The sequence below is a fragment of the Rhinolophus sinicus genome, chromosome 16 (genome assembly GCF_057876585.1).
Source record: "Rhinolophus sinicus isolate RSI-liver-muscle chromosome 16, RSI-T2T, whole genome shotgun sequence".
NCBI lineage: Eukaryota > Metazoa > Chordata > Mammalia > Chiroptera > Rhinolophidae > Rhinolophus > Rhinolophus sinicus.
This window is the reverse complement of record NC_142516.1, coordinates 57,891,243-57,900,827: the sequence shown is the minus strand read 5'-3', so window position 1 is coordinate 57,900,827 and position 9,585 is coordinate 57,891,243. Positions and strand designations below refer to the sequence as shown.

At 34.4% G+C, this 9,585-nt stretch overlaps 1 pseudogene; it reads right to left on the bottom strand.

The window, feature by feature from the left end:
• Positions 1–3,172: 3,172 nt before the first annotated feature.
• Positions 3,173–3,816, bottom strand: LOC141571335 (large ribosomal subunit protein eL15 pseudogene; annotated as a pseudogene).
• Positions 3,817–9,585: the final 5,769 nt, after the last annotated feature.

Sequence of the window (9,585 nt, the reverse complement as noted above, 5' to 3'; positions counted from 1 at the left end):
AATTAAGCTGTCATAAAGAATATACATGCCATTATGCTTACAGGTTGAAAACAATTTACATAAAATGGAAATTTCTTTCAGTCTAGATGTTAAAATAATGACTTTGTCTTGATTTATCACTATCTGTATAAAATCAAACATCTGATCCACTTATGGTACTTAGTGTCTATTACTTCTGCCCCTGCATGAAAGAGACTTTATGGAGCCTTTTTCAAAACGTATCCTTGTGAATGCAGAGACCAAGCTGTTACTTCCAGTAGTCAAGTAATAAAACATCCCTTGGGAAGGGTGATACTGAGAATCTGTTTCTATAATTGTCTGTTCAGGAAAGAATCTGTTAATTAAGAAATCATAGAGGATATGAGTGTTGGAGTTTATAAAATGAGCTGCAGCATTAGTATACTTGGTAAAATGATGTTCCATAGGAAATCATGGAGCTTTAGAATTTGCTTCAACCGATTATACTCCCTTCCACAAAACCAACACTCACAGTGATGCAGAATGAAATAGGTATTTTTGATCTTAACTTGGTCAACCTTAGGACTGATTTTTTTATTGGGGAAAATGGGGAATCATCCATGAAATATGTCAGAAGGAAGGCAGGGTAAATCATCTGATCCTCAGAGGATAAGAGAAAGCAGAACTATTTCTAGGTCACTAAGCTTCTAAGTGGCAGAGACAGTATTAAAACTGAGATTCATCAAACATTACCTTTGTTACAATCACTGACCCAGTGGTTTTCAAACTATTTTTAACAACTGTCTTTCTTATTAAATTAGACCGTGCCAAGTTCAAGCATATTAAAAATTGAAGTTGGGGTGAGGAGTACTCCATTTATTTCTGTTCCTACACCAAACCCCACCCATCCCTAACCTCCACAGTTATCTTCAAGGCACTTCTACAGAGCAACCCATAACCTATTCTAAAAGGGTTTTAAAGTCACTACATTTAAGATGTTAGATGCTCCATTAATATATAATTTTTTTTCCTGTGGACATATTATTAATAATGGTCATTTGCATGATTACATTAGACTGAATTAGCTTATTAGTTGGTTAACTGAAATCAAAGAAAACAATTAAGTGTTCATTATTCCTTGATAACAATCAAACTGTTCTGAAATATGTGTGAAAATTTTGATTGGGTAGCGAGGACTAAATGATGGAGTTACTTTCCTCAAAAAGGTACATAGACCTAAAAGCCCACTGCAAGGGTAAACAAAGTGAAGCTGCATGATAAAACACAATCAGAAAATTAGTAATAAGTAATTATAAAGCAGTTTTTCTCTAGTGTTTCACTTACGTTTTCTTTTAGGTCAAAATATTACAAAATATGGTCAAGTATGGTAAGTGTCATAGCTTTAGGAAGTGTGAAATATAAAAACTTAGAAGTGGGTGATAGCAGTTTTCCAGGTAAACTCATTGGGAAGATATTCATAGATGTAGTGGTATATAATCTGGGCTAAGTAGAACAGAGGCAGAATTGGAATAGGTGGGGTACAGAATAGATATATCAAGACAAGAATGATTATTCTTTCTCTTGCCTCTCATAATTCTCGAACTTTCCTATAATACGCTATTTACTTTAGATAATAGTGTTTCTAATATTTTATTACCTCTGAAACTACAAAGAAAATCTTAACAATCTTATCATTTCACTCTGTTTTCTTACCTCAATAATTTATTAAAATTATCAATTTAAATATTCTTGGCATTCTGTTTCTTTTTTTTTTCTTTTAGTTTAATAGACTTTATTCCTTTAGTTGAACAACCTCTACACACAAAATAGATGATTTAAGATATTTGAGTGGAAAGGAATTTAGGTCTCAAAGAGGTTTTATGAGTCTGCTACATGTTTTCTGGAAATTATTTAACTGAGACTTTTAAGACCCCAGAAAAAAATAGAAAAATTGGTTTAAGGAAACAGCAATTAGATTTTGGAATCAAACTACCTACCAATTCTTTAAGTTAGCAAACCCAGAATTGGAAATTGGGGCAATTCCTCTTCTGTGTTTCCTACACACTCTAATTCACTCTGGGAAACAGAAGCCTAGTCTATGCTTTACATTAAGGTGAATACAACTGACAGTCTGGAAATTTTGTGGAAGTATTTTGAGGGTAGTTTTGAGTAGGGATGAAAAAAATAACTAGACAATGCATAAGGTTAGATTGCAAACCATGAACCTGTATTGACATCAACTACGTAACTTTTCTCAATACCCTTATGAGAAGAATAAATAACGTAGGTTGACCCAAGATGACTTTTAAGACTGATTGAACTAAGCCAATGAAGTGCTTTTAAACAGGGTTCATAATGGTCACAAATTAACATTACGACCTTAAGGCTAATAATTCTAATTTACTTTATATTCAATTTTCTTCAGTTTCAACACAGACCAGTGTTATTACCATTACTACTTTGCACGGAATTCAGTATTCCACAGCCTTCAGAGACATGGGATTGAACGAGGAAGCCTCCACCTTTAGTGAACTGAACTTCACTAGTGTTGTGGAGACCAAGCCAACTTTGTACAGGTTAAGCAGGATTTGTTTCATTTGTAAGAGAACCCCTTGCAACATGATTGTTCAATTTTCCTAACAATGGTGGCATTCTTTTAAACTTTTCTCCTTTCAGAACCAGCAGTTATGTAAACAGAATGTTGGATTAAATCTAAAAATATGAGAGCCGCATAGTCAACTTTCATTTTTCTGCATGATTCTGAGAATGGATTAGGACATCCTTCGCAATTTCCAAGCAAAATTCAACTTTACAATGTTTGTCCTTGCCAAACTTCAAAAAACAGCCCCTTGAGAATAAACCAACAGAGCACGGCATTCCCTCAATAAAGCTGTAGGTTTCATCACATGCACCAACAAACCTACGTGGCTAGTTCTGCACTCCTTTCACAGAATTTATTTTACACCTGTTATAACCACACAGCATTTTAAAAACTGACATATCAACTCCCTAAGATAAAGCAAAGACAAAAGTATTTATCTTAGGAGAAACAAGATACACTATCATTTAGTCTTCAAACATTGCACTTTAACTTTCATAATTTGACAATGCATTCATGAAAACAATCTGCAGACAACTAGTTTTAACACACAAATTAAAGAACACTTTTAAGCAAACATGACTGGCCTAAATTGTTTATTAGGTAAGAATTTTACAAACATTACTCACATTAGCAGTAACGGTGGAGCTGGAGAGTATTGGGCCTTCTCCAAGCTGCACGGTGAGAACCATCAATAATATGGTGGAACTTGTGGCCCTTTCCAAGGCCACGGCTCTTGCCGCCTGCAGACGTCAGCCCGCGCATCTCCCTGTGCTTGTGGACTGGTTTGGTGATCCACTGGGTGTCAGGATTCCGTCTGATGGCCTTATGGAATGGGTCAATGAGGATAACCTCAAAGAATTTGTATGTGGAATCTTCACTAACCCAGTAAGAATTCAGGACTCTCAGAGCCCCAAAGGCGTCCAGCTGGCTCCTCGGCAACAGACTGAAGGCTTCGAGCAAACTTTAGCTGGTTAACACCGTGATGGACAGGCTTGCCATAGGTGGCACCCTTAGGAACTGGGCGTTTGCGGCCACCACAGCGCACACGAATCCGATATATGACATACCCTTGCTTAGCTTTGTATCCCAGCCTGCGCGCTTTATCCGGTGGGGTGGGGTGGGGGGCCCTGTGGAGCGCAGAGAGCTGGCGGTACTGCCAGCAGCGCACCCTGAGAAGAAACCACATTACGTTGGACTGCTTCTTCCTCCATAGCTCCTGGATGTACTTGTAAGCGCCCATCTTGGCTTACCTGATGCCTGAGGTGAGACGGAAAGACATTCTGTTTCTTAAAGCAAAAAAAATTATCAAGGCACAGAGGTGAAACTGATCATATGGTAAAACCTCGTAAAATGTATCCCCCTCCTCAGTCCTAACATTTGGAAGGTAACCTATCCAGTCACAAATCTCCTTGATTGTGCTTCCTCTAGGAAACAGAATGACACAGAAACTGCCAATAAATTGGAATGAACCTCCCTGATTACTTGTCACTGGCGTCACCACTGCAGCTTCTAAACTCACCTAAGTAAATCGGTACTGTGTTTTCAATATTTAGCTTCTGAAAGTCGTAGATGGGATATTCTCTTGTGACTTAGATGCTGTCCAGTCATCTGCAAAGAGAAGGGATCAATTCTTCATGGGTGAGTTTGTCTCCAATCCATTACTGGAAAATTTCCTGACCCTTCTCATATCTTTCCAATCTGACCTTTGTAATTTCCTTGTCACTCTCTCACACATATTTACTCAACCCAGGAGATTCTAAGGCATTACTGATTACAAAATAGTTTCACCAACATTGTCCCATACATGACATTTCTATGATTAATTCCAAGAGACTAGCACAAAAAATAAATAATACAAGCAGCCATGTACACCTGGGGGATGAGAGCTTCCAAAAATTATTTATCCTGGTACACTCTACCACTCTGTGAATTTCTCTAAGGCATGAATTTCTCCCTATTGGCTGTATCACCTAGCTCCATTTCAGTCAAGCAATGAATAAGTATGTGTTTAGTGAATGACTTTGGGTTTTTTGAGCAAATATTGAAAGAAACAGCTCATTTGCTAGTTCATAGGTTACCATGTGCTGATATTTATGTTAAAGTTGTGCTATGGATTGATGAATTTATTTAGTCTTATTTAAAAATAAGACTAATATATGACTAGTATATAATCCAATTATTAGAAATTGTTTGAGAAACATACTTCATTCAAGTTCCCCAAATGCCCGGAATACAATGCAAAATATGCCAAAATTTCAGCTGCTTTTTCTGATGGGAACATTATGAAGTATATTATTAACTATATTTTAAAAAATATCATGTAAAATAATCACGCAATACTCTTCAAAAGAGAGCAATGAAAGTTGAGGCAAAAATTGTGCCTGATTTGAAATCACTTGCTATAGGGAGATATTTGAGATTACCTATAGATAAGTATCAGTGAATATTAACAAGATGGATGGGTGGTTGCTTGAAAAAATGCATAAATAAAAACTTATAGGAAGTGTAATAGGTTGAAAACTTTTAGCACTTTCAGCTAGAAGGATGCATGTAATTACGAGAAGAATACAACATTTGGGGTAAGCTAAATTCCAGGTTATTAAATATTCTTTAGCATTTCATGCAGCATGTGACAGACTTGCAAGACAAGGATAGAACAAGGTGGCTTTTCTCCTTTTTCTACTCATTTTTCTTCTGCTCTTCCCTTTGTCTTCATCTCTTCTTTCTTTATCTCTTAAGCCCATCTGTGACTATTACCAATTTTTCAAAATAAGCAAAAAATCACACAGATGAATTGGAAATATGTTTGAGAATAGTGAACAAAACCATTTAAATCAAGGGGGTGGGATATCTTCAAACAGTTAATTTAAATGCTAAAGCCCTGAATAAGCAAATTTGAGGGATAAATTGAAGGACAAGAATCCTACAAACATAGCCATAATGTATATATTTTTATTTACATATTGTTAATTTTTCTTCTTCCTTCCTAAAAAGAAAAATCACTAAGAAAAAAGTGAGCACAGATGGACCTACAAGAGTACAGGGACATATCAAAAGCAATGACTTCAACCCTTAATTTTCTTTGAGATTTAATAATTTTCTGATAAATTCATATAAAATTTTCATTGTACTCCATAATACATTGATTTGTTTTAATGTAAAAATAGTGTTTTTGTATCAAAATCTTTGAGCTTTCTTGGTAACTTAGTAAAAAATAATCATATTTCTTTATTTTCATTTTCCTGCAGCTTTCATATATTCCATACATCTTGTCACATGATAGGTATGTAGTAGGCCAATTGGAGAGGAATTATGACTTTATAATATATGTTTAAAGTACTTTAAAGAGTAGAAAATGAATGAGGTTTTGATTATCATGTGGTACTAAAAATTAAAATATGAACATCAGCCCTTATATAAAAGTATTTGATGCAATTGCTGAGATAAGGAACAAAGAATGTGGACATGGGATAGAATCAATAATTTGAGCAAAATAAATGTGAGATAATAAAGGCTCTTCTTCCTATGGTAAATTTATAATCATGAAGTTATCCCCTGAAACCTAGGCCATGATATTAACATTTCACTGAGGTCCTTTTTTTTTTTTTTTTTTTAATTATTCTATTAAGGAATAAGTGATTGGCAAAGAGTCTATACTAATATACTGGTATTCACGGTTTGTGCTTTCAGGGATCCTTCAAGCATGTAACAATCAGATAAATCTATATGATTTGGAATAGTTTGCATTGGATTTTGTTGAAATATTTTCTTCTGTTATTTTAAGTCATCAGTGGTTTTAGCAAAATCAATAAGTAAAATCAAACAAAGATATGGGGACACATCCTTGTGTAAAGCATTTTTCAGAAGAAATTTGTCAATTGGTTAATTGTATGTAAGGAAAGATAACAGCCACATATCTTTTTTCACACACACATACACAAACACACACTACCTTTTCCTATATGTATGACTGTCTATAGTTGATAGATGTAGATGTATATGTACAGACATAAATATTTTTTCCAGGGGCCATTACTCAGTTTTGGCAAATATCATGGCTGCTGATCAAAAAAGAAAAAAGTTCATGTTCCATGGGCACTTTTGGTCTCTACTTAGACACATTTTGACAATATATTCCATCTTCACTCAAAAACGTATTCTTACAACTAAAAGTTTGATCAAGTCCTATATCCTATATATGCTCTCCTTTGAAGTTATTATCCAGCTTCTCTTATTACTTTTATTTTAAAATTCTAAAAATCATAATATATAGTCAATGCTTCCATCTTCTCATCAAATGTTTCTAACTATATGTAGACTTTTCCAAGCTAACTAATCTAACTGTAGACTTTTCTAATCTACTGACTTTTTTTTTCAAATGTTAATGTTTACCTCATGTCAAATCTAGTCCTACTTTATGTTTTGAAACTGCTAGCCATAAATCTTCCTTTCCTAGTCCCATTGGAAGGAATTTTTATAGTTTTTTATCTATATTTTCCCATATCTATTACTATAAACTGGATTTCTTTATTAGGAATTATTTGAAGCTTGGACTCGGAAGTTGGACCAGGGTTGAATATCTGCATGTACACTCACTAGCTTTGCAACCTTGTTATTTAACCATTCTACACTTGCTTTCTTCATTTGATAAATAGGGATGATCATAGTATTTACCACACAGTATTTGATATGTGTAAATACCCGGAATTCTGTCTGGCACCTAGAAAGAATAATACGAGTGTTAGCTACTGTTTTTCTCCGAAAATAAGACTTAACAGGAAAATAAGCCCTAGCATGATTTTTCAGGATGACATCCCCTGAACATAAGCCCTAATGCATCTTTTGGAGCAAAAAATAACATAAGACCTGGTCTTATTTTCGGGGAAACACGGTATCACTATTTCCATAAACTCACTAGGGTATCTTTGTAAGTAAAAATCTGAAGAAATTTGCTTTTCACTGACTTGTGTTTGCGTGTCTTTTCTTTTAAGCGTAAGCATGGAATGACTTACATGCTATCAGAAAAGTAATGGGAAGAGGGCCAAGTGAGGAACAGAAGGAGCAGAAAAAGAAAACATAGTTTTTATTAGTGATGTGCCAGCTGTGTAGCTGGAATGGCAGTTTATACAAACTGTTGACTTCTCTTGCACTTTGCAGTTAGTTGTTGAGCAAGACAGGCTTTTAAGACAGCGCTCCTTAGCAAAGTCTTTCAAGGGCCCTGCCTACCATAACTCGGTCACATTCTTGTTACACTGTCATTCTCTAGTGTCTAGTGTTGTGTCCTTATCTACATGGTGGAAGAGGACTCATGGCCTTATCTGTCATCCATCCCCCCAGGAAGAATTATGGAGGAAATTGAAGATGAATGTCCTTAAGAAGTCACACACATTTCTTCTAGCAGATTCCACAAGATGGGCCTAAGTCAATGACACATTTATCTGCAGGAGAAGCTAGGAAATGCTCTCTAACTAGGTAGCCATATACCTCGATTAAACTTGGAGGGTTTACCTTACTGTAAGGTAACACAAAACAAAACAAAACAAAATTCATGCTGATGGTAGCAATGTTTGCTACAGTATTTAAAAATTTATCCAATGAAAATTACTTTAGTAATTGTTCATCCTGTAATTTACAAATGTGTTTCCCTGTGTCGTATACAGGAAAGATGACAAAGAGGTTATAATTGTAAAATAGTCTCTCATCTATCCCATATTGTTTTTGCAACAATAATACTTATGTGATATTTGTAAAACCTGTATCTCTATGACACTGTTGACTCTAAGTTTTATTATATTGCATTTATACATGCAAAATGTATCCACTTGACGATAGTGTATTTCAGAATCATAGTCATTCAAAATTTTTCTTTAAATCCTTCCGATACTCAAGGTTGCTAATATGGCACCCTGTTTTCTTCTATATAAGTCTAGTTGGATTTAAATTAATTTTGCTTGGAATCAGATATACCAGAATTAGAGTTCTGCAAATTACTGTGTGAACTTTTGATAAGATAAACTTTCTCTAGGAAAATTTTATAACCTTTTCAATGGGCTATTATTATCTCCAGATTGTTCTGAAAATAAAATATATTCAAGAACATATAGAATCTGAACACAGCAGTTGGTACTCAATAAATATTAGTTCTGTTCCTCTTCATCATTTCTGAGTCAAGAAGAATTATTTCCATTTTCTAAGCAGAGAATTGGAAATGGAAAGATTACATGGAACTGTTGAATGCATGTTTCCCTGTGTCACCACACTAACAAGATCTTAGTGTCCATCATCCTTCATTTCCAAAGTCATTCATGAAGCCTTTCTAAATCTCTTAAATTGTATCTGCTTACTTTGCTTTCCACGGGTCTGGAAGCACCAAGGAGTCCCATTTTTTATGTGGAAAAGAAAACACAAAGAAAGAAATACATTTTAAACCTCCTTTTTGTCTGAAATATTCTACTTCAGCTAACTAACTTCACCACTATGTAAGTAATTTTTTTATTTGATTAACTACCATATCCACTTTCACAATTGGGAATTTCAAGGCAAATGCATGGAAATTTCCACATCTAGAAAGTCAAACATCTGACATCTATAATCTGTCCATACTAATCACCATAGTGAACTGTGGAAATTTGAATTTCCAAAATATTTCAATAATAATTAACACCATATGTTACTAATAAAAATGTGTAGAACAATATTGATATAGACATGCTATGATAGCCTAACTACATATATTATTTTATGTTGTAAGTGTATATTTTTTTCATTTTATTGAAAAACTTTGCTACTCAGCTAAAGGGTTTATTAAAACACAAGTAATCACCGTTGCATATTAGAGATTCAATATTCAATTGGTTGTGTTCATTAGTATGTGATTTATATAAACACTAATAATTCTATATTGGCTTAGCTCTAAAATGGAAAAGAATAGGGTTTTTCTTTTTTAATAAAAAAATGAGCCTGCAAATGTTTCATTGAACATGTAGTTCTATGTATCCAGTAATGTTACAAGTGAATTACATTTT